The following is a 26,696-nucleotide window of genomic DNA, read 5'->3' on the forward strand; positions in this document are numbered from 1 at the left end:
AATTGAAGAAAGTAGGGAAAAGTACAAAACTATTCAGGTATGACCTAAAACAAATCCCTTACAATTATATAGTAGAAGTGACAAATAGATTCAAGAGATGAGATCTGATAGAGTGCCTGAAGAACTATGGACAGAGGTTCATGACATTGTACAGGAGGCAGTGATCAAGACCACCCCCAAGAAAAAGAAACGCAAAAAGGCAAAATGGTAGTCTGAGGAGGCCTTACAAGTAGCTGAGAAAAGAAAAGAAGCTAAAGGCAAAGTAGAAAAGGAAAGATATACCCATTTGAATGAAGAGTTCCAAAGAACAGCAAGGAGATAAGAAAGCCTTCCTCAGTGATAAATGCAAAGAAAGAGGAAAACAATAGAATGGGAAAGACTACAGATCTCTTTAAGAAAATTAGAGATACCAAGGGAACATTTCATGCAAAGATGGGCACAATAAAGAACAGAAATGGTTTGGACCTAACAAAAGCAGAAGGTATTAAGAAGAGGTGGCAAGACTACACAGAAGAACTATACAAAAAAGATCTTCATGATTCAGATAACCATGTTGGTGTGACCACTTACTGAGAACCAGACTTCCTGGAATGTGAAGTCAGGTGGGCCTTAGGAAGCATCACTATGAACAAAGCTAGTGGAGGTGATGGAATTCCAGTTGAGCTATTTCAAATCCTAAAAGATGACACTGTTAAAGTGCTGCACTCAATATGCCAGAAAATTTGGATAACACAGCATTGGCCACAGTACTGGAAAAGGTCAGTTTTCATTCCAATCCCAAAGAAGGGCAATGTCAAAGAATGTTCATACTACTGCCCGACTGCACTCATTTCACATGTTAGCAAAGTAATGCTCAAAATTCTTCAAGCCAGGCTTCAACAGTATGTGAACTGTGAACTTCCAGATGTACAAGCTAGATTTAGAATAGGCAGAGGAACCAGAGATCATATTGCCAACATCCATTGGATCATAGAAAAACCAACAGAATTCCAGAAAAACATCTACTTCTACTTTATTGATTATGCCAAAGCCTTTGACCGTGTCAGTTCAGTTCAGTTGCTCAGTCATGTCCGACTCTTTGCGACCCCATTAATCGCAGCATGCCAGGCCTCCCTGTCCATCACCAACTCCCGGAGTTCACTCAAACTCACGTCCATCGAGTCAGTGATGCCATCCAGCCATCTCATCCTCTGTCGTCCCCTTCCCCTCCTGCCCCCAATCCCTCCCAGCATCAGAGTCTTTTCCAATGAGTCAACTCTTTGCATGAGGTGGCCAAAGTACTGGAGTTTCAACTTTAGCATCATCCCTTCCAAAGAACACCCAGGACTGATCTCCTTTAGAATGGACTGGCTGGATCTCCTTGCAGTCCAAGGGACTCTCAAGAGTCTTCTCCAACACCACAATTCAAAAGCATCCATTCTTTGGCACTCAGCTTTCTTCACAGTCCAACTCTCAGATCCATACATGACCACTGGAAAAACCATAGCCTTGACTAGATGGACCTTTGTTGGCAAAGCAATGTCTCTGCTTTTGACTGTGTAGATCATGACAAACTGTAGAAAATATCAGACCACCTTACCTGCCTCCTGAGAAATCTGTATGCAGATCAAGAAGCAACAGTTAGAACCAGACATGGAACAACAGACTGGTTCTAAATTGGGAAAGGAGTATGCTAACGCTGTATATTGTCACCCTGCTTACTTAACTTATATGCAGAGTATATCATGAGAAATGCTGGACTGGATGAAGCACAGGCTGGAATCAACACTGCTGGGAGATATATCAATAATTTCGGATATGCAGATGACACCACCCTTATAGCAGAAGGTGAAGAGGAACTAAAGAACCTCTTCATGAAAGTGAAAGAAAAGAGTGAAAAAGCTGACTTAAAACTCAACATTCAAAAAACAAAGATCATGGTATCTGGTCCCATCACTTCATGGCAAATAGATGGAGAAACAATGGAAACAGTGACAGACTTTATTTTCTTGGGCTCAAAATCACTGCAGATGGCAACTGCAGCCATGATATTAAAAGATACTTGCTCCTTGGAAGAAAAGCTATGACCAACCTAGACAGCATACTAAAAGCAGAGACGTTACTTTGCCGACAAAGGTCCCTCTAAAGCTATGGTTTTCCAATAATCATGTATGGATGTGAAAGTTGGATTATAAAGAAAGCTGAGCACAAAGAATTGATGTTTTTGAACTGTGGTATTGGAGAAGACTCTTGAGAGTTCCTTGGATAGCAAGGAGATCAAAACAGTCAATCCTTAAGGAAATCAGTCCTGAATATTCATTAGAAGGACTGATGCTGAAGCTGAAACTCCAGTACTTTGTCCACCTCATGCAAAGAGTTGACTCATTGGAAAAGACTCTGATGCTGGGAGGGATTGGGAGCAGGAGGAGAAGGGGACGACAGAGGATGAGATGGTTGGATAGCATCACTGACTCAATGGATATGAGTTTGAGCAAGCTATGGGAATTGGTGATGGACAGGGAATCCTGGTGTGCTGCACTCCATGAGGTCACAGAATTGGACATGACTGAGCGACTGAACAGAAGAGAACTAAAATGGACAAGAATGGGTGAATTTAATTCAGATGACCAATATATCTACCACTGTGGGCAAGAATCACTTGGAAGAAATGGAGTAGCCCTCATGGTCAACCAAAAAGCCCGAAATGCAGTACTTGGGTGCAATCTCATAAATGAAAGAATGATCTCTGTTTCTTTCCAAGGCATGCCATTCAATATTGCCATAATTCAAGTCTATGCCTCAACCACTAATGCCAAAGAAGCTGAAGTTGACAGTTCTATAGAGACCTACAAGACCTTCCAGAACTAACACCAAAAAATGATGACCTTTTATAATAGGGGACTGGGATGCAAAAGTAGGAAGTCAAGAGATATCTGGAATAATAGACAAGTTTGGCCTTGGAGTAAAAAGTGAAGCAGGGCAAAACCTAACAGAGTTTTGCCAAGAAAATGCACTGGTCATAGCAAACACCCTCCTCCAACACAAGAGATGACTCTACACATAATAGCATCAGATGGTCAATACTGAAATCAGATTGATTATATTCTTTGCAGCCAAAGATGGGGAAGCTGTATACAGTCAGCAAAAAAAGGACAAGGAGCTGACTGTGGCTCAGATCATAAACTCCTTACTGCAAAATTCAGACTTAAATTGAAGAAAGTAGGGAAAACCACTGGGGCTTATGAGGTGGCCCAGGTGGTAAAGAACCTGCTTGCCAAAGCAGGAGATGAATGAGACCTGGGTCGGGAAGATTCCCTGGAGGAGGGCATGGCAACCCACTCTAGTACTCTTGGCTGTAGAATCCCATGGACAGAGGAGCCTGGTGGGCTACAGTCCATAGGGTTGCAAACAGTTGGACATGACTAAAGTGACTTACCACACATGCACAGCTCAGGGAGCACTACTAGGCCATTCAGGCATACCTAAATCAAATTCCTTATGATTACACAGTGGAAGTGACATATTCAAGGGATTATATCTGATAGACAGAGTGCCTGAAGAACTATGGATGGAGGTTCCTAACACTGTACAGGAGGTGGTGATCAAAATCATCCCTAAGAAAAAAGAAATGCAAAAAGGCAAAGTGTTTGAGGAGCCCTTACAAATGGCTGAGAAAAGAAGAGAAGTGAAAGGCAAAGGAGAAAAGCAAAGATATACTCCTCTGAATGCAGAGTTACAAAGAATAGATAAGAGAGATAAGAAAGATAAGAGATAAGATAAGAAGAAAGATAAGAGAGATAAGTTCCAAAGGAGAAATAAGAAAGCCTTCTTTAGTGAACAATGCAAAGAAATAGAAGAAAACAATAGCCGGGGAGAGATTAGCAATCTTTTCAGGAAAATTAGAGATACTAAGGGAACACTTCATGCAAAGATGGGCACAATAAAGGACAGAAATGGTATGGAACTAACCAAAGCAGAAGATATTAAGAAGAGGTAGCAAGAATACACAGAAGAATTGTACAAATAGTTGTTAATGACCTGGATGCCATGATAGTATGATCACAAACCTAGAGCCAGACATCCTGGAGTGTGAAGTCAAGAGGGCCTTAGAATCACTACAAACAAACCTAGTGGAGATGATGGAATTACAGCTGAGCTACTGCAAAGCCTAAAAGATGATGCTGTTAAAGTGCTATACTCAATACGCCAGCAAATTTAGAAAACTCAGCAGTGGCCACATGACTGGAAAAGGTCAGTTTCATTCCAATGCCAAAGAATGTTCAAGCTACCATACAACTGCACTCATTTCACATGCTAGCAAGGTAATGTTTAAAATCCTTCAAGCCAGGCTTCAATAATACATGAACTGAGACTTTCCAGATGTACAAGCTGCATTTAGAAAAGGCAGAGGAACCTCAGATCAAATTGCCAACATCCGCTGGATCATAGAAAAAGCAACAGAATTCCAGAAAAACATCTACTTCTGCTTCATTGACTATGCTAAAGCCTTTGACTGTGTGGATCACAACAAACTGTAGAAAATTCTTCAAGAGATGGGAATACCAGACCACCTTACCTGCCTCCTAAGAAACCTGTATGTTGTCAAGGAGCAACAGTTAGAACCAGACATGGAACAACAGACTGGTTCTAAGTTGGAAAGGAGTATGCCAAGGCTGTATATTGTCACCCTGCTTATTTAACTCATATGCAGAGTACTTAATGAGAAATGCTGGACTGGATGAAGCACAGGCTGGAATCAAGACTGCTGGGAGATATATCAATAACTTCGGATATACAGATGACACCACCCTTATGACAGATAGTGAAGAGGAACTAAAGACCCTCTTGATGAAGGTGAAAGAGAAGAGTGAAAAAACTGCCCTAAAAGTCAACATTCAAAAAACAAAGATCATGGTATCTCATCCCATCACTTCATGGCAAATAGATGGGGAAAACATGAAAACAGTGACAGACTTTATTTTCTTGGGCTCCAAAATCACTGTGGACGGTGACTGCAGCCATGAAATTAAAAGATGCTTGTTCCCTGGTGGGGGGTAAAAAAAACAAAACAAAACACGCTTGCTTCTTGAAAGAAAAGCTATGACCAATGTAGACAGCATATTAAAAAGAAGAGACATCACTTTGCCTACCAAGGTCTGTATAGTCAAAGCTATGGTTTTTCCGGTAGTCATGTATGGATCTGAGAGGTAGACCATAAAGAAGGTTGAGCAATGCTTTCAAACTGTGATGCTGGTGAAGACTCTTGAGAGTCCCTTGGACAGCAAGGAAATCAGTCCTGAATATTCATTGGAAGGACTAAGGCTGAAGCTGAAGCTCCAGTACTTTGGCCACCTGATGCAAAAAGCCAACTCATTGGAAAAGACTGATGCTGGGAAAGATTAAAGATAGGAGGAGAATGGGTGACAGAGGATGAGATGATTGGATGGCATCATCAACTCAATGGACATGATTTGAGCAAATTCCGGGAGATAGTGAAGGACAGGGAAGGCTAGCGTGCTGCAGTCCATGGGGTCACAAATAGTTGGACACGGCTGAGTGACTGAACAACAACAATATATATAGAAAATCCTAAGGCATATACCCAAAACTTACTGGAATTGCTAAGTTAAGTAAGATGGCAGATCAATTTTTAAAACTGTATGTATGTGTGTGTATACATCCTACTATTTATTTATTTATTTGGCTGCATCAGGTCTTAGTTGTGACACTCAGAATCTTTCATTGCAGTGCGCAGACTCTCCAGTTGTGGCACACAGGCTCTAGAGAATTCAGTCTTTAATAGTTGTGGCACACTGGCGAAGTTACTCCATAGTATGTGGGATCTTAGTTCCATGACCAGGGACTGAACCGGCATCCCCTGCATGGCAAGGGGGATTCTTAACCACTGGACCACCAGGGAATTCCACACAATAGATTTTAGATGACTCTAAAATGTAAAAAAAAAAAAAAAAAAAAAGTAGGGATAAATCTTTTAAAATATGTACAAATCATCAATACTAAAAGCTATAGAACACTGCTGAGAGAAACTAAAGATGTAAATAAATGGCAAGATATACCATGTCTATGGAAGATTAATACTCTTAAGATCTCAATGCTTCCTAAATTGGTAGATTCAGTGTTGTCCTGATCATAATCCAACCAGGTTTTTTTGTAGAAATTGACAAGTTGATTCTAAAATGTATATGAAAATGCAAAAGATTCACTTTGTTATACAGCAGAAACTAACACAACATTGTAAAGCAACTATACTCCAATAAAAATTAATTTAAAAAAAGAAAACGCAAAGGGCCAGAACAGTTGAAAATGTTTGAAAAAGAACAAAGTTGAAAGGCTTACACCACCTTGATTTCAAGACTGATAAACTACAGAGCTGAAGATGGTGCAGTACTAGCTTAAGAACAAACGTAACAGAGAGTTCCAACAGTGCACTTGATTTACAAGGAAGTACCACGGCAATTTAACGGAGGAAAGCCTTTTCAATACATGGCTCTGTATCAAACGTATCAAATGCACAATTGTATGGAAAAGGAGGCGCTCAATCACACCACACTCAATAATTAATTTGGGACTGATCATCGGCCTAAACATAAAAGCTAAGACTCTAAAGCCTCTAGAAGGAAAACAAAGAAGAAAATCTTTGCAACCTTGGGGGTAAGTAGAGAATTATTAAGCAAACACAAAAGCAACAACCATAAAAGAAAAAATTAAGAAGAAAACTCATTAAAGTTAAAATCTTTATATAAGAAAATGAAAAAGCAAGAGACACACTGGGGGAAAATATTCACTACACAAATATCTAACAAAGGATGTGTGCTCAGACTACCAGGCAGTCTACCTACCTACCTATCAATAGTGCCTAAAAATCAATAATAAAAAAGACAAACTACTCAAAACAAAAATGTGGCAAAACACTTGAAAAGACAGTTCAAAAGGAAAATGAACAAATGGTCAACAGCATGTGAAAAGATGCTCAACATCATTAGTCATCAGGAAAAAGATAATTAAAAGCATGTAGCCATACAATTTCACATCCATCAAGATGGCTAAAATAAGACAAATATTAAATATCAGAAAAGACACAAAAGTATTAAATGGTACAACCCCTTGGAAAAGTCTGACATTTAAATACACATCTATCCTATGATCCAGTACTTCTAGATATTTACCCAGGAGAAACTAAAATACATGTCCACAAAGAGACTGGTATGAAAATACCAAATGCTAGTGAGTTATGTGGAGCAACAGGAACTCTCACTGCTCGTGGAAATATGGTACAGCCACTTAAGACAGTTTAGCTTAGCAGTTTCTTACAAAATTAAACATATTCTTTTCTTACAAAATTAAACAGCAGTTGCCCTCTATGGTATTTACACAAAGGAGTGTAAAACTTTTGTCCACACAAAAGCCTACACACAAGTCATTACAGCAGCTCTATTCATAACTGCCAAAAGTTGGAAGAAACCAAGATATCCTTCAAAAGGTAGATAAACTTATTACTCAGCATTTAAAAAAAAAAAAAGAAAGAAAGAAAGCTATCAAGCCATAAAAAGACATGGAGGAACCTTAAAAATGCATTTACTAGGTGAAAGAAGCCAATCTGAAAAAGTTATATGCTGTATGGTTCCAACTATATGACATTCTGGAAAAGGCAAAACTATGGAGATGGTAAAAAGATAAGTAGTTGCCAAGGGTTAGAGGGGAGGATGGAGAAGGCACTGGCAACCCACTCCAGTACTCTTTCCTGGAAAATCCCATGGACAGAGGAGCCAGGTAGGCTGCAGTCCATGGGGTCGCTAGGAGTCAGACACGACTGAGCGACTTCACTTTCACTTTTCACTTTCATGCATTGGAGAAGGAAATGGCAACCCACTCCAGTGTTCTTGCCTGGAGAATCCCAGGGACGGGGAAGCCTGGTGGGCTGCCGTCTATGGGGTCGCACAGAGTCGGACACGACTGAAGCGACTTAGCAGCAGCAGCATAATGACATGTATTCACCATTATAGTATCATACAGAGTAATATTGGAAATACTTTGTGCTCCACCTGTTCATCCCTTCCTCCCCTCTGCTGCTAAGTCACTTCAGTCATGTCCGACTCTGTGTGATCCCATAGACGGCAGCCCACCAGGCTTCCCCGTCCCTGGGATTCTCCAGGCAAGAACACTGGAGTGGGTTGCCATTTCCTTCTCCAATGCATGAAAGTGAAAAGTGAAAGTGAAGTCGCTCAGTCGTGTCTGACTCCTAGCGACCCCATGGACTGCAGCCTACCAGGCTCCTCTGTCCATGGGATTTTCCAGGCAAGAGTACTGGAGTGGGGTGCCACTGCCTTCTCTGACATGTCATTATACACCTGTCCAAACCCATAGAATATACAATACCAAGAGAGAACTGTGATACAAACTATGGACTTTGGGTGATTATGATGTGTCAATCCAAGTTCATTTTGTAACAAATGTACCACTGACTGGAGATGTTGATAATAAGGCAATGCATACAAAGAGACAGGAAATATATGGGATATCTCTCTTGGAAATTGTACATTTGCTCAATTTTGTTGTGAATTTAAAATTGTTCTAGAAGATAAAGTCTATTAAAAAAAAAAAAGGCTTGCACATAGTTAGGAAATATTTCCTAGATATGTAATTAAAAGTGCAAGCCATAAAACAAAAGAAATTGCTGTCTTAGACTTTATCAAAATTGAAAACTTTTCTCTTTAAAAGGTATCATTAAGAAAGTAAAAAGTCATAGATTTACAGAAAATATCTGCATGTCATATACATATGATAAAACCCTTGCCTCTAGAATTTTTTAAAAATTTTGCATATTTTTATTCAAAGATATTTGAATATTTTAAAGAATATAAAAAAGTTTTGAAACTCTGTATTATGATGACAACCCAAATAAAAAATGGGCAAAAGATTTAACTAGGTATTTCACCAAAGCAGATACACAAATGATAAATAATAATGGTAAAGAATCTTCCTGCAATGCAAGAGACCTGGGTTGAAGATCCCTGGAGAAGGGAATAGCTACTCACTCCAGTATTCTTGCCTGGGAAATCCCAAGGACAGAGAAGCCAAGTGGGCTACACTCCATGGGGTTGCAAAGAGTTGGACACAACTAAGCAACTAACACTTTCACTTTCTTTTTTAGAAAAAAAAAAAAAAAAGCGCATGGAAAGGTGCTAATCATCATTAGTCACTGTTGTTGTTCAGACCCTAAGTCATGTCCGACTCCACGACCCCAAGGACTGCAGCACGCCAGGCTTCCCTGTTCTTTACTATCTACCAGAGGTTGGTCCAATTCATGTCCATTGAGTCGGTGATGCCATCCAACCATCTCATTCTCATCATCGTCCCCTTCTCCTGCCCTCAATCTTTCCCAGCATCAGGGTCTTTTCCAATGAGTCAGCTCTTCTCATCACATGACCAAAGTACTGGAGCTTCAGCAGAAGTCCTTCTAATAAATATTCAGGGTTGATCTCCTTTAAGATTAACTGATTTGATCTCCCTGCTATCTAAGGGACTCTCAAGAGTCTTCTCCAGCACCACAATTTGAAAGCATCAATTCTTTAACACTCAGCCTTCTTTATGGGCCAACTCTTACATCCAAACATGACTACTGGAAAGACCATAGCTTTGACTATATGGACCTTTGTCAGCAAAGTGATGTCTCTTCTTTTTTTAATATGCTGTCTAGATTTTTCATTAGTAAATCTTTTCAAACTTTAATAAGGGAATTCCCTGGCGGTCCAGTGGTTAGGATTCTGGGCTTCCACTGCAGGGGGTATGGGTTTAATCTCTGGTTGAGGAACTAATCCTGCAAGCAAGCTGAGTGGTGTAGCCAAAAAAACATAAACATAAACTGTAATAAGATACTCTCATATATCCATGAGAATGGCTATGGTAAAAAAAAAAAAAAAAAAAACTAACAATATCTAGTGCTGGCAAGAACAGGGAGAAATCAAAACCATCATACATTGTTGGTGTGACTCTAACGTTGTATAGCCACTTTTGGAAAACGGTTTACTTTAAAAGTTAAACATAAACTTACCATAGAATCTAGTAATTACACTCCTAAGAATCTATCCAGGAGAAATAAAAATGTAGACCGCCGTACATCTTACATGAATGTTCATAGAAACATTATTTATAATAGCCAAAAACCAGAAACAATTTAAATGTTCATAAACTAGTGAAGAAATAAAATGTGGTACATCCATAAAACTGAATACTATTCAATGATACAAAGGAAGAAGCTACTGATAAGTGAAAGTCGCTCAGTCATGTCTGACTCTTTGGAACCCCACAGACTATACAGTCCATGGAATTCTCCAGCCAGAATACTGGAGTGGGTAGCCTTTCTTTTTTGAGAGGATCTTCCTAACCTAGAAATCGAACTCAGATCTCCTGCGTTGCAGGTAGATTCTTTACCAGCTGAGCCACAAGGGAAGCCCAAGAATACTGGAGTAGGTAGCCTATCCCTTCTCCAGCAATCCCACCCAGGAATTGAACCAGGGTCTCCTGCATTGCGGGCAGATTCTTTACTGACTGAGCTAAAATTGATGAACTTCAAAAATATTCTGCTAAGTGAAAGAAACAAGACACCAAAAACCTACATATACTAGGATTCTATTTATAGGAAACATCCAGAAAAGGCAAGAGACAGAAAGCAGATCAATGGCTGCCTGGGTTTAGGAGTAGGGACTAAGTTAGTATGAGGGAACTTTGGGAGTGACGCTGTACACGTCTGTAACAATAAAGAACTTAACGATGGCTGGATTTTACGGTATGCAAACTGCACCTCAATAAAACTGTGTTTTTTAAAAAGGACTTGTAAAAGAAAGTTCACAGCAGTTTTCTTCATTTAAACCCCAAACTGAAAACAACCTAAATGGTCTTCCAAGAAGAATAGATAAATATATGGTGGTATAATCAAGCAGTGGAATACAAGCTATGATAACAGCTATTGTAAAGAACAAACTACTGAGACATACAATATGCAGGAAGCTAACAACCATTATGTTGACAAAAGAAGCCACTTTTGTTTTGCTATTGTATACTGTATTTCATTCATAAAAGTCTGTTTGCTGTAGACAAACTCTGAGTCAAGCACACTTAGGTCCAGACGGTATGGTATGTGTGTGTCTATCTGGAAATCATAATGTGTCAAGTAGTTAATACAAATGAGTGGCTAATGATTTAATATTCAGCTTAAAAATGTTTTAATTATGTCAAATGATAGACACATATACTTAACATGTATATGTTATTTAACATAATCAAACTCATTCTTTGCATATTTATTCACTGACCTACTCCAAACATATTTATAAAGGGCCAAAAACATATTCCTGGCATCCAAGTTCAAATTGTGCCTCAATCACAAAAATGATGTTGATATTTCACTTTTTCTTCATGACAGGATCTGAGTGTACCTTTCAGCACACAGTTTAACATGAATTTCCTGGTGCGCTCCTGGGAGGGAAAGTGTCAGCTGACCCAACAGTCCCAGATTCATGAAGCAAAAACAAGTTTGGTACCAGTCAGGTCCAGCAGGTCCAGGACCAGTAAGTGAGGCTGTCATGTCAGGCCTCCACTAACTAACTTCACGCCCTGCTGCTCCACTGGAAGGCAAGAGAAAACATGCAGAAAACTCTGGCCAGGAGGAAGAAACCATCATAGGTAGTCACCCATCTTTCAGGTAACTCCCCTCTCTCTCCCCAAACCTCCAGGAGTCCCACTTAGAACCTGCTCTGAGAGGGGCCCTGATGCGCGTGATGATAAACAAGCCATGCTTGCTGCTCCCCAGAGAATGTGTCTACAGACCACACTGTCCAGTGCCTGGAAGGGTATCTGTCAGGGTCCTTCCTATACTCCTGCTGTCTTTTAAACACTGTTTAGAAGGTCTGTGCCTTTTGATCCAGGATCTCCACTCCAGGAATTCATCACAAGGAAATAACCAGAGCTGAAGGAAGTAAGCATAGCCTGAGCAGCTCACTTTGGTATACTTAAAATAGCCTACAGAACACTCCCGCCCCAAACGGATCGGAACAATTCAAATGCCTCACAAGAGTTCAGTTCAGTCACTCAGTCATGTCCAACTCTTTGCGACCCCATGGACTGCAGGACATCAGGCTTCCCTGTCCTTTACCATCTCCCGGAGTTTGTTCAAACTCATATTCAGCCTTCTGCCGCAGCAGCCATTGTGGAACAACAGCCATGGCTCTGTGCTACCCCATGGCCGTGGGCCTCAACAAGGGTCACAAGGTGACCAAGAACGTGGGCAAGCCGAGGCACAGCCGCCGCCGCGGGCGTCTCACCAAACACACCAAGTTCGTGCGGGACATGATCCGGGAGGTGTGTGGCTTAGCCCCTTACGAGCGACGAGCCATGGAGCTGCTCAAGGTCTCCAAGGACAAGCGGGCCCTCAAGTTCATCAAGAAAAGGGTGGGGACACATATCCATGCGAAGAGGGAAAGAGAGGAGCTGAGCAACGTCTTGGCCACCATGAGGAAAGTGGCAGCCAAGAAGGACTGAGCCCTTCTCCTCTGTTCACAATCACAATAAATCGTGCCCCCCCCCAAAAAAAAAACAAACTCATATTCATAAAGTCGGTGATGCCATCCAATCATCTCGTCATCCCCTTTTCCTCCTGTCCCTCACAATAGAGTAGTAGTCATAATCCATTTGACTTAGTGTTAGTCGCTCAGTCGTACCCCACTCTTTGCAACCCCATGGACTGCAGCCCACCAGGCTCCTCTGTCCATGAGGTTTTCCAGGCAAGGATACTGGAGTGGGGTGCCATTTCCTTCTCCAGGGGATCTTCCCAACCCAGGGACTGAACCCGGGTCTTCTGCACTGCAGGCAGATTCTTTACCAACTGAGCTACTCAAATGAATTATGACAGTCCTAAGATGGACTACTATCTGCAGCCATGAAAGATAAGCTCTTCAGAAAGATTAAAGAACCAGAAAATGCTGACAATACAATGTTAGATGACAGAAGCGAGATAAAAGCCGTATATATCAAGGTTTCTCACGTGGGGAGACACTGTGGTGAAATTCCCCATGCCACTAAGACACTCAGCTGATCCCTGAGCATCAGTGTTACTGAGGGGAGTGAGCCGTTGTGCTCAGACAGCCTTGAAAGTAGAGGATGGGAGGATGACAACCAGTGGTACATACATAATTATTCCAATATTGGGTAAACAGGAAAAACATATGAACATACACAGATCAGAGGTAATTAATGCCAGGCCATCTGTGATTGGTAAGGTCATGGCCTTGTAGACCAATACTTCTCAAGCATGAATGTGGATTCTGTGAAAAGCTGGATTATGGTTCACTATGTCTGGCGTCAGAGAAGGCAATGGCACCCCACTCCAGTACTCTTGCCTGGAAAATCCCACCGACAGAGGAGCCTGGTAGGCTGCAGTCCATGAGGTCGCTAAGAGTCAGACACAACTGAGCGACTTCACTTTCACTTTTCACCTTCATGCATTGGAGAAGGAAATGGCAACCCACTCCAGTGTTCTTGCCTGGAGAATCCCAGGGACGGGGGAGCCTTGTCGGAGGCCCTCTATGGGGTCGCACAGAGTCAGACATGACTGAAGCGACTTAGCAGCAGCAGCAGCATGTCTGGCGTGGGGCTGAGGTTCTATACTTCTAACAAGCTCCCAATGCAGCTGGTCCACAGCCACACAGGGACAAGCTAGGCTGCAGACTGCACTTCCTGGAGGGACAGATCCAAGCTAGGCTTGCAGGGACTAGGTGAGTACATGGGTGTGCGTTTACTTTTTTAGAATCTTCTATGTTTAGCTATTCCAAATCCTGAAAGATGATGCTGTGAAAGTGCTGCACTCAATATGCCAGCAAATTTGGAAAACTCAGCAGTGGCCACAGGACTGGAAAAGGTCCGTTTTCATTCCAATCCCAAAGAATGGCAATGCCAAAGAATGCTCAAACTACCCCACAATTGCACTCATCTCACACGCTAGTAAAGTCATGCTCAAAATTCTCCAAGGCAGGCTTCAGCAATATGTGAACCGTGAACTTCCTGATGTTCAAGCTGGTTTTAGAAAAGGCAGAGGAACCAGAGATCAAATTGCCAACATCTGCTGGATCATCAAAAAAGCAAGAGAGTTCCAGAAAAACATCTATTTCTGCTTTATTGACTAGGCCAAAGCCTTTGACTGTGTGGATCACAATAAACTGTGGAAAATTCTTCAAGAGATGGGAATACCAGACCACCTGATCTGCCTCTTGAGAAATTTGTATGCAGGTCAGGAAGCAACAGTTAGAACTGGACATGGAACAACAGACTGGTTCCAAATAGGAAAAGGAGTTCATCAAGGCTGTATATTGTCACCCTGTTTATTTAACTTATATGCAGAGCACATCATGAGAAACGCTGGACTGGAAGAAACACAAACTGGAATCAAGATTGCCGGGAGAAATATCAATAACCTCAGATATGCAGATGACACCACCCTTATGGCAGAAAGTGAAGAGGAACTCAAAAGCCTCTTGATGAAAGTGAAAGAGGAGAGTGAAAAAGTTGGCTTAAAGCTCAACATTCAGAAAACGAAGATCATGGCATCTGGTCCCATCACTTCCTGGGAAATAGATGGGGAAACAGTGAAACAGTGTCAGACTGTATTTTTTCTGGGCTCCAAAATCACTGCAGATGGTGATTGCAGCCATGAAATTAAAAGACGCTTACTCCTTGGAAGGAAAGTTATGACCAACCTAGATAGCATATTCAAAAGCAGAGACATTACTTTGCCAACAAAAGTCCATCTAGTCAAGGCTATGGTTTTTCCAGTGGTCATGTATGGATGTGAGAGTTGGACTGTGAAGAAAGCTGAGCGCCGAAGAATTGATGCTTTTGAAGTGTGGTGTTGGAGAAGACTCTTGAGAGTCCCTTGGACTGCAAGGAGATCCAACCAGTCCATTCTAAAGGAGATCAGCCCTGGGATTTCTTTGGAAGGAATGATGCTGAAGCTGAAACTCCAGTACTTTGGCCACCTCATGCGAAGAGTTGACTCACTGGAAAAGACTCTGATGCTGGGAGGGATTGGGGGCAGGAGGAGAAGGGGACGACAGAGGATGAGATGGCTGGATGGCATCACTGACTTGATGGACGTGAGTCTGAGTGAACTCCGGGAGTTGGTGATGGACAGGGAGGCCTGGCGTGCTGCGATTCATGGGGTCACAAAGAGTCGGACATGACTGAGCGACTGATCTGATCTGATCTGATGCTTACTAGGTTTTCCACAATGAAAATTCATTGCTTTTGTAATCAGAAAGAAAACCTTTTACTATTCAAAACCTTTGACTCACACCACTAACAATAAATGCTGGAAAGGGTGTGGAAAAAAGAAAACCCTCCTACACTGTTGGTAAGAATGTAAACTGGTACAGCCATTATGGAAAACAGCATGGAGTGTCCTGAAAAAACTAAAAACAGAGCTTCCATATGATCCAGCAATCCCACTCCTGGGCATATATCTGGACAAAACTTGAATTCAAAAAGATACCACTGGTGGCTCGGTGGTCAAGAATCTACCTGCCAATGCAGGAGACACGGTTTTTTAATCCCTGATCCAGGAAGATCCTACATGCTGTGCAGGAACTAAGCCTGTGCACCACAACTATTGAGCCTGTGCTCTGTAGCCCAGGAGTCACAACTAATGAAGCCCACACACCCTAGAGCCTGTGCTCTGCAACAAGAGAAGCCACCACAGTGAGAAGCCCTCGCACCAGAACTAGAGAATGGCCCCCGCTCGCCACAGCTAAGAAAAGCCCATGCAACAGTGAAGACCCAGCACAGCCAAAAATAAATAATTTTAAAAAGATACATGTACCCCAGTGTTCACAGTGGCACTGTTTAGAACAGCCAAGACATGGAAGCAACCTAAATGTCCAACAACAAATGAATGGATAAAGATGTGGTATACATATAAAATGGAATATTCAGTTCAGTCGCTCAGTCGTGTCTGACTCTTTGCAACCCCATGAATTGCAGCACGCCAGGCCTCCCTGTCCATCACCAACTCCCAGAGTTCATTCAGACTCCTCAGTCATAAAAAGAATAAAATAATGCCATTTGCAGCAACATGGATGGATCTAGAGATTATCATATTAAATGAAATAATTCAGACAAAAACAAATATCATATGGTATCACTTATATGTGGAAGCTAAAATATGACACAAACGAACTTACCTTGAGAAATCTGTATGCAGGTCAGGAAGCAACAGTGAGAACTGGACATGGAACAACAGACTGGTTCCAAATAGGAAAAGGAGTACATCAAGGCTGTATATTGTCACCCTGTTTATTTAACTTATATGCAGAGCACATCATGAGAAACGCTGGGCTGGAAGAAGCACAAGCTGGAATCAAGATTGCTGGGACAAATATCAATAACCTCAGATATGCAGATGACACCACCCTTATGGCAGAAAGTGAAGAAGAATTAAAAAGCCTCTTGATGAAAGTGAAAGAGGAGAGTGAAAAAGTTGGCTTAAAGCTCAACATTCAGAAAACGAAGATCATGGCATCTGGTCCCATCACTTCCTGGGAAATAGATGGGGAAACAGTGGAAACAGTGTCAGACTGTATTTTTCTGGGCTCCAAAATCACTGCAGATGGTGATTGCAGCCATGAAATTAAAAGACGCTTACTCCTTGGAAGGAAAGTTATGACCAACCTAGATAGTATATGAAAAAGCAGAGACATTACTTTGCCAACAAAGGTCCATCTAGTCAAGGCTATGGTTTTTCCAGTGGTCATGTATGGATGTGAGAGTTGGACTGTGAAGAAAGCTGAGTGCCAAAGAATTGATGCTTTTGAACTATGGTGTTGGAGAAGACTCTTGAGAGTCCCCTGGATTGCAAGGAGATCCAACCAGTCCATTCTGAAGGAGATCAGCCCTGGGATTTCTTTGGAAGGAATGATGCTGAAGCTGAAACTCCAGTACTTTGGCCACCTCATGCGAAGAGCTGACTCATTGGAAAAGACTCTGATGCTGGGAGGGATTGGGGGCAGGAGGGGAAGGGGACGACAGAGGATGAGATGGCTGGATGGCATCACTGACTCGATGGACGTGAGTCTGAGTGAACTCCGGGAGTTGGTGATGGACAGGGAGGCCTGGTGTGCTGCGATTCATGGGGTCGCAAAGAGTTGGACACGACTGAGCGACTGAACTGAACTGAAGAAACAGAAACAGACTCACTGCCAAGGGGGAGGAGAGGAGGGGAACAATGGATTGAAAGTTTGGAATTAGCAGGTGCAAACTAGTATATACAGGATGTATAAACAAGGTTCTACTCTATAACACAAGGAGCTACACCCAATATCCCATAATAAACCATAATGGAAAAGAATAAGAAAAAGAAATTGTATATATATATATATATATAGAACTGAATCACTGTGCTATACACCTGAATCTAACACAACATCGTAAATTATATGTCAGTAAAATAAAAAACAAAAAAACCTTCCACTTACTAATCATTCTTATAAAAATCCATCCCAGGTAATTCCCTGATGGTCCAGTGGTTAGGACTCTGCATATCCACTGCAAGGGGCCCAGGTTCAATTCCTGGTATGGGAACTAAGATCCCACAAGCAAAAAAAAAGAAAGAAATCCATCCAAAATAACAGGAAATGAAACTGAAAGGTAAAAATGCTGTTTCTACTCACAATACTGCTGACACCAAATATGTGGGTTTTTCCACACCAAGCAGTTCTGACACTAACTCCCCAGAGTGAGTACAGAGCTCACTCTTGTGGATTGAGGGCTCAGTCTCAGAAGACTGCTTTCCTCTTCAGATGGCAGCTGAAAGTCCCTGGTTCTCACCTGTACCTTCTACCAAGTGTTTATAAATCAGCGGTTCCCATGACCCCCTCCTCTGGCTTGATAATTTGCTTTAGTGGCTCACAGAATTTAGGAAAACACTTTACTTACAACTACTGGTTTCCTATAAATGATACAACTCAGGAACAGCCAAAGGGAAGAGATGCACAGGGCAAGGTATGGGGAAGGGGCACAGAGCTTCCCTGCCCCCTCTGCACACATGATCCTCCCAACACCTTGATGGGTTTGCCAACTCAGAAGTTCTCCAAACCCCTTTGCTTAGGGTTTTTATGGAGATTCCATTACACAGGCACGACTGATTAAATCACTGGCCATGGGTGACTGAATTCAATTCTCCAGCACCTCTTCCCTTCTGGGGGTGGGGAAGAAGGGGCTGAAAATTCCAACCCTGTAATCACGTGCTTGGTTCCTCCAACAACTAGGCCCCAAACCAACCCCTAGTCTCAGCAATCAGCTCATTAGAGTAAACTCAGGTATGGTAGAAAGGGGCTTATTAAGAATAACAAAAGATGCTTCTCTCCTCAGGAGCTCAGGAGCCACGGAAGTAGCACAACTATATTTCTTATAGCACAGAATCGAAGGTTTACATACATTCAATTTAGAATGATTCACAACATTAAAAAATGAGCAAACACTTAGCTCTCTAATATTAAGAGAATGGCTAAAAAAGGCTAAAATAGCATGTGGTTATTATAAATGATAATAATAAAGACATGGAAAGAATGCTGTAATAAATATTAGTCTTGGTGTGACAGCTCTTAAAATGCTAACATAAAATGAATATTTATAAAGTGTTACAATTTATTAAATTTATTTTAAAAAACAAAGGCAAAGGGCTTCCCTGGTGATCCAGCGGCTAGGACTCTGCACTCCCAATGAAAGGGGCCCAGGGTTTGATCCCTGATCAGGGAACTAGGTCCTACCTGCTGCAACTAAGACCCAGGGCAGTCAAATAAATTTTTAAAGAAAAGAAAAACAAACAAAGGCAAAACAAAACTGGAAGAAAATATGTCAAAATGATGTCTTTGGGTCCTTGGATAGTGGGTCACAGAGAATTTTTTTCAACTTTCCAGAATAAAGCTGAATGGAAGAAAGGATACCAACTGGGGTGGGTAGGGGGAGATGGCAGGGGCTGGGGAGGGAAACCCCCTCCAGAACGTGAGAAGGGAGCAGCTCTGTGGTCACCAGCTGGGATGGGGAGGGCTGTGGAGGTGGAGGCTGTTCAGTAGCCCCTGGAACAACTGGCTGGGGGCGGAGGAGCAGAAAGGCCATAGTTTCATGAAGGTTCTAGACCTGGGCAGGAGAGGAAAGAGCCGTTCCTCCTCCCCGATGAGCCCACCGGCATTTCCGAGAATGGGTCCGGGCAGGAGCTGTTGACAGGGAGACCTCTGCCTCCTCTGCTTGCAGGGGACTCTGAAGGGACTGGCTGCCTTCCTGGACACAAAGGATGTTTTCAGCTCCCCGGGAAGACTTCAGTTCTCCATCTCTCCCTTCCCGCCCCCAGGATGTTGTCATTCCCCAGCATTCCTTAAGTGCACAAAGAACATGAATTCGGTTACCTTCTCTGATAAAGTAAAACTTTAGCCCAGTCCTCTGTTTCCATCTCTGGGCTCATCTCTGGCCTAAACCTCAGTTCCCTCACGTATGCCTCCTGAGAGCGAAAGGTAACAGAAACAAATGCAAACAAATAACCCCATGCTGCTGCTGCTAAATCGCTTCAGGGGCGTCCAACTCTGTGCGACCCCATAGACGGCAGCCCACCAGGCTCCCCTGTCCCTCGGATTCTCCAGGCAAGAACAATGGAGTGGGTTGCCATTTCCTTCAATGCATGAATGTGAAAACATAAAGTGAAGTTGCTCAGTCATGTCAGACTCCTAGCGACCCCACGGACTGCAGCCCACCAGGCCCCTCCGTCCATGGGATTTTCCAGGCAAGAGTACTGGAGTGGGTTACCACTGCCTTCTCCAAAATAACCCCATACCATCAGTCGAAGATCAAATTAGCCCTTTTAAAACTACAAAATGCTCTGTAAATACAGATTAACAGCATCTTTATTATTTCTCCAGGTTAAAAGTAAACTGCGGGGGTGCTTGGTCTTTTGATTTCACCACAAAAGGGCAAGTCAGACACAGTACTTTACTGGGCCTGGGTCAAGATTTCATAACATTTCTGTTAGTTCCTCAAAAAACATTCTCAGGAGCGTGCTTCCCCAGCTGACAGACGAGGTACTGGACAGAACTCAGGTGGCCATGAGCCCGGCCCCGCCTGCTCCTCCTCTGTGAGGGGGAAGCCAGGGGACTCCTCTCCTTTCCAGATCGGAGTGCATTTAATTCCCAAACAACAGGGCCAAAGCCCTGGGTCCTGGCCCTGTTCTCACCGTCAGTTCCAAGGCTGCCGCTCCACTCCATCAAAGCCCTGTTGACAGCTGTCATGGAGAAGGTTTCCCAAGGCCACAAGGCAGGCCAGGCTCCCTCTGGAAACAGGGAGGTCAGAGCTGGAACTCGTTTCTTCCCTGAGGCCTGCCTTCTAAAATTCTGGGGGAAAATCCCCCATATAAAGGTAAAAGCAAAGAAGACAGGGCTCCAACGGCAACAGCAGTCAACCTCACCCTCGGAGCCCTATGAGGTGGTCATTATTAGTACTCACATTTTACACAGAAGAAGGCTGAAGGGCAGAGTGGTTAAAAAAAGAAACACACACAGGTCAAGGTCACACAGGGAGGTGGTGGGAGAGGCAGAAAGACACCAGCGATCTGGCAAGAGTACACACTCAGTGGCGCCTCGCCTCACCTCGCCTCTGTTTGCTCTGGTTGCTCATTGACACCCTCTCCCTGCCTCCTGCCCGCTGCAGGTTTGGCCAGGGAGTGGTAATCACCTTCCTGAGAACACACCCGAGCACCTGAATCCCAGAGCTCTCCAGAAAGGATGCGAGCAACCCACTGGCCTCTAACCACTTCTTTCAACCACGCAAGGCAGCACCCCCTCCTCGTCCCGTATCTCTTCCCACACTGGGGCATGCACACACCTAGACTGGCAGCTCGAGCAACAAAGGTCTCAGAACAAATATCATCTGTGGCTTCTTGAGAACCACTCCACAAGGCTCCATCTGCATTTCCTCTTTACAGTCATGTTTCTGCCTCACCCACCACACCCACAAACTCTGAGTTCAGGGGAAGGTAACAAAGATGTAAATGAAACTCCAAATGTAGACAGAGGGGAGAATATCTGTCCCTTGACCCTACAGGCCACCCTTGGGTGCCTCAGTTCCTCCTGCCTGCGGAGCTGTCAGACCTGTCACCAGCTAGAGGGGGGTGGGCACAGCATGGGGAGGTGAGTACCTTCTGGGACCCCTCAGAGCAGCCACAAAGAGCCAGCACACAAGCTCAGGGTCCCTGTGGATGCCAAAGGCAGGCTGCTTAAAGAGGGAGGGCTTCTTTGTGGCCCACCTCAGGTGCCCAAGACCCGTCTTCCCACCCACAGAGAGTCAGTGGTTTGGGGTTTTGGAGGTATTTCTTTTTTCCACAGCAGCCTGCCCACACATGTTCACCATTGCTATTGTACTGTACGGGTAGTAGACTATTCTCTGTAAATGAGTAATGCAGACAGGATGTGAGGAAAGTGATGACATCCCTTGTATTTTCTGTCACAGAATTGCTGCAGACTAAACACAAGAGTCTTCACTCTCTCCAAGGAATATGCTCTTTCCCTTTTCTTGCAGCAAGAGCCCTCAAGCTGCCTTTGGTTACTCCGAGTGGAGTAGACACACTCGCACACATAGGAAGACCTCTTACGGTAAGAACAACGGGGCAAGTGCGATGGTCCCCTGCCTCAAGGATGGGGCCACTGTAAGGAGTGGTGGAGACCAGAGGCAACTGGGGTACACTACCTTTTCCAGAAGGCTGCCCCACTACTTGCCTTCGGGAGTTCTGGGGCAGAATACTTGAAATCTCTCAATTGTCAATGTTAACTCGACTTCATTTTTTCCCCCCAAACTCTGCGCTGGACTGATAAAACATTTCAATTGGCACATGCCCCCAGTTTTAACCAGTGTGGCACAAAAAACCAGCTTGCCTGAGACTGGCTGGGAGGGGACTTTAGCGGAGAATGGATATATGTATCGGTGAGGCTGAGTCACTTTGCTGCGCACCTGGAACTATCACAACACTGCTAATGGGCTATGCACCAATGCAAAATAGAAAGCTAAGAAAAAGACAGCTTGCCTAATCAACCAACCTTCTAGAGATGGAAGCTTTGCTGTCTGCTAGCCTTTGGACCAGCACAGAGGCTGGAAATAGCGTAAACTCTAAGATCCAGCCGATCAAAGTTTGAATCCTGGCTCTCAGCTGCCAGACCTCAAGTGAACTACTAACCTCTCTTGGCTACAATTTCATCTGCAAAATGGGTTGAAAATATCCAATTTAAAGAGCTTTGTGAGAATTAAAAACACGTGTGAAGATGACTTGAACTCTTAACGAATATTAAATTTCCTTCCCCCATATCACGAAAGAAGCCACCTGGCAAGCCATCCCTTCTTTAGATTTTCAATGTTCTCATCTGTTAAAAATGAAAATAATCCTCCAGCACGGCTGCTCCTCCTCACAGGATGGGATGAAGTGATGGAGATGAGAGGAGAGTGCTTACAAATTAGAAGATGATTACTGACTGGATTGCCAACACCCTTTTCTCTCATTTCTAGTCCGATAAAGTAGTATGCAATTTGCTTTTCAGCGTGTATATACCCTTTTATAACACTATGCAAGGAGAAGATGGTATCACATTTGTGGTAATTCCTTAAAATGGCTATTAGCAATCAGCTCTCCAGAACCCAAACCCACCATCCTCTCACCAAGGAGAGCAAAGTTAGGTCACTCCCTGATCACAGGGAGTGGCGAGTTTCTCTTCTCTCCCCCTGCTCTTGTTTTAGAGAATTGAGGTAGAAAATAAAGCTACTTAACAGTTGCATTGTTATTTCATTCACACAAAGAAAACTAAATCACAAGCTAAGGAATTCCACTTAAGGACCATCATGAATTCACTATGACATTTTCCAACAGTAAGGGGATTTTTCTTGTCCTCTCGTTTTCTCATGCACTACAAGGAAACTGGGAGGTGCTGTGGCATTTCCTCAACAGAACTGACTTAAAGCATCTTTACAACTTTCATCCTAGTGAATCTATATGGGCAAGGCCTATGCTGAGGGATTCATTAACGCTTCAAGTTTCAGCTATCACAGATATAATTTACTTGACCTTTTTCTCTTAAAGGAGGCATTAAAATCAGTTCCACAGAAGCTACTAAGAAATGTGGGTTTATCTTTGAGGACTATGCCTCCCTTTCCTCCCTCTACTAAACTTTAATAGCTCCCTTGTACTTTTCCAAATTACTAATCAGGCATGACAGAATGAGTAGGAATTATAGGATAAATCCAGAGGGGGTAAAAATAAACAAGTTGGATGAATGTATCGATATGACTTCCAAGGCCCTCCTCTTGAACACAGGCTTCTTGGAAAAGAAAGTGCAGAAATTTTAGGAACCAGTTCCTTGCTAAGTATTTACACTTCATGATACCTGAAGCAAACAAAGTGACGACAGGAAGAAAGGATACACACACAGATAGGATCTCTTTCAGGTAATAGGCAGGTCTCCACTCACTTTGTTTTCACAATGTTGACTTTCTATTGATGTATCCAGTGCTTCCAGAAGTGTACACAAACCCTAAGTGTGTATGGTTTTGTTCACTACTCTGAGCTCTGTTTTTTTGTTGTTGTTGTTGAGCATAACTTGGAAAGGATTTGGGTAATTCAGAAAAACTGCTAACACATTTTACACAACCTGTCCGTTTGGAGTCAGCTCAACCCCCAAGGCTTGCTAATACCCTTTGTATAAAAAAAAGGCTGACCCAGCATCCACCTGCATCAGCTTGATCCTCTCAGCTGTGTCACACTCAGCAAATAGGGTATGCGTCACAGCAAAATAAAGCGGCATCCCCCAGAGGAAGAAAAAGGCTTGAGTGGAGAGACAGCCTTTACACCAAGTTACCAGTGAACATCTGTGGAAGGCTTTGAATCTAGAATCACTAGTGTTACCCTCCAAATCTATCTTCCACCAAAAAAAAAAAAAAAAAAAAAAAAAAAGCTCCACAGGTGGTGTTACTTTTCAAGGGAAATGCCATAAAAAAGTAGAGTCAGCATACAAGGCAGTCCCTACCCCAATACCCTTCATCCAGCTTCAACTATTAACAATTCATGTCCAGTCTCCATCTTGCTCCCCTTCACTTCTCCACTGGCAGCCCTCCCCCAAACTGGATTATTTTGCAGCAAATCCTGAACCTATATTTCAAATTTAGAATGTATTTCTAACAGCAAGGGTTTTTAAAAAGCTGTAATAGGTATACCATTACCTAAAGCAACTAAACAAAGCTAATATTCTTCATACTAATGAGTACAAATTTCCCCTATTGGCACAATTTAACTTTTTTTCATCAAATAAGCACCCACCAAGGTTTACACCTCTCACTGCCCTCTTGTCTCTTAAATAGCAAAAGCACAGGTTCCCCTGGCCCAGTGATTCTCACAGCTGGCAGGCTGCTCCTCACCTGCAATTCCCAATAATTCAATTCTAGAGATACCACAAAGACAACCCAATCTTAGAGGCTGTCAAGGAAAAAAAAAAAGCATATGTTAATTAGTAGTTTTGTCATTGAAGAAGCTTAAGAATAATCTGAAAAGCACAGGTGAAACGATTTGAACTGAGCCATTAGCAATTCTGAGGTCCAAACACTCATTCTTAAGTCCTTTGCATTTCTGGTCTCTGTGGGTTTATCTCTGGGGTTTGAGCAACACTCTTTCCCCCAACCCCGCCCTTACCTGAGTCATTTGCACAAGCAAAGCAATGGGGTAAACCCAGCGTGTTTCCTCCCAGCGGCTGGACCTTCCTCCCCGGCCGCCTCCGGAATGCAGGGGGCGGGCCCTGCTGCCACCTCCCGAAGCCACCTACCCAGGTGAGAAACGGAGCTTCACTGAGACTACAAATTCCGGAGAGTTATTGAGAGAATTTTGAGCCATCCATGACGGTCACGGATGAACCAAACCAGAACACCACGGTCTCTGGGAACAAACAGCTTGAAAAGTCCTCGGGCTTAATCCCAGTGTCCGGGGCTCGCGGGGTACCGTCCCCAACGCCCGGGGGCCAGGAGACTGGACGCCCAACGAACGAAGTCCGCCCCCAACGCACACACGAGCAGGTGCGTCCGCGACGATACGCCCACCTGTGTGTGCCAAGGAGGAAAGTCACACTATCGCTAAAACATCAACTGTTTAATAATGTTTAATACCTTTCTCCTCGGCGATGGGGGTGCGGAGCGTCTGGGTGTGAGTATACGACCAACCCAGACCACCGGTTCCATGCCCGCACCCCAGCCCCGGAGCCCCAAACTCGGAGCCGACCCCAGGCGCGAAGACTACGACCACCCCTCAGCCGGACGGGTCAGGCTTGGGCGTCCTTGGCTTTCAGTCCAGGGCCCCCACTCCAAGTACTATACAACCTCTAGTACATTCCAGCCTCTGAATCCCAGGGAAAGAAATTCCTCTCCCTCCCCGAAGCGCAGAGCGCCGCCGGGGAAGCCGGGAGCGACGCGGTACCGCCGGCGCCCCGAAGTCCCTGGTGGGGAAGCTGCGGCGAGACGCCGGGCGCCGAATCCCGCGACTCACCTGATGCGCGGCGACTCCCGGCTCCCGCTCTACGTCCGAGGCGCTGGCGCCGGACCAGACCCGCGACGACGTCGCCGTCTGGACAACTGCCGCGCCCGGCCCCAGGTGACCAGGGACAGGTGGGGACAGCGAGCACCGACCGCTGTACCCTGCAATAACCCTGCGGCCGCTCCGCGCCCGCTACCAGGAAGTGCGGACGCCACCCTTCGAGCGCGCACGCCCCGTCGCGACCCCGGCGGGAGACCGGCCAGAGAGCGCCGCCTGCGGGCGGGGCGGCGAGAGGCGTGCGAGGCCAGCCACCTCGACCCGCGGGAGAGGGGCTGGGGTCGGCGCTGGCACAGGGGACGCCTCAAGGGTGTAGGGTGGAAGATGAGACCCCCTTTTGAGTGCCGGGCCTTCAGATCCCCCTACCCCTGCCCAAGGAGCTCCCATGTCCTCAGCAGGGTGGGCACGCGGCCACTGTCGGTTTCCTCCAGATGAGGGTATGCACAGGGTGACAGAATTTCATGTAAACAAACGCCTGTGAATTCACATTTTAAAATAAAACTGCAAATTGCATATTTGCAAGTAGTACATTTTTATTGCATTACCTTTGTCTCTGTCAACATTACTAATTTGTTATATTTATTCAACAAAATATTTGTTGAGTACCCACGACTTGCCAATCCTTTAAACAGGATGGGAATTTAATATAATTAAATTATATAATATCATAATATATAGGATATTATATGAAATTCCTATCCTTTAAAATACAGGCTAGGAATTCCCTGGCTGTCCAGTGCTTAGGATTCTGTGCTTCCACTGAGAAACACAGGTTGGATCTCTGGTGAGAGAATTTAGTGTCACACACAGCAGAGCAAAAAAGGAAGAAAGAAAACCACAGTTTTCTCCTCATGCTTTTCCTGAAGAGCCTTGAAAAAGCAGAGTGGCCTGGGCCTTTCTTAACCTCCCAGAAAGACTTTACTGGTCTTACAAGGAACTTAGCAACAGCCTGCCCAAAGGTGCAGTAAGAACTGAACTGTGACAGAAGTTAAGTGTGGGCTCCTGGGGGCTCTGAGGAGTGGCTTGACCCAACCTGGGGAGGTCAGAGATGAACTTC

General features: G+C 43.9%; 1 protein-coding gene and 1 pseudogene across 5 annotated transcripts in view; one reads left to right on the top strand and one right to left on the bottom strand.

Moving 5' to 3' along the window:
• GPR160 (G protein-coupled receptor 160) overlaps positions 1-25,799 on the bottom strand; it is a 70,006-nt gene extending 44,207 nt beyond the window's left edge. For 3 of the 5 annotated variants that reach the window (XM_070373426.1, XM_070373448.1, XM_070373454.1), the window contains exon 1: positions 25,595-25,799. The gene's annotated coding sequence lies outside the window, so the exon portion shown is untranslated. Of the gene's footprint in view, positions 1-24,751; positions 24,878-25,218; positions 25,241-25,594 lie in introns of those variants that run through there. The other 2 variants (XM_070373436.1, XM_070373442.1) reach the window with 2 other exon arrangements.
• Positions 12,188-12,564, top strand: LOC138990177 (large ribosomal subunit protein eL36 pseudogene; annotated as a pseudogene).
• Positions 25,800-26,696: the final 897 nt, after the last annotated feature.

Source organism: Bos mutus, chromosome 1 (assembly GCF_027580195.1).
Source record: "Bos mutus isolate GX-2022 chromosome 1, NWIPB_WYAK_1.1, whole genome shotgun sequence".
Classification (NCBI taxonomy): Eukaryota; Metazoa; Chordata; class Mammalia; order Artiodactyla; family Bovidae; genus Bos; species Bos mutus.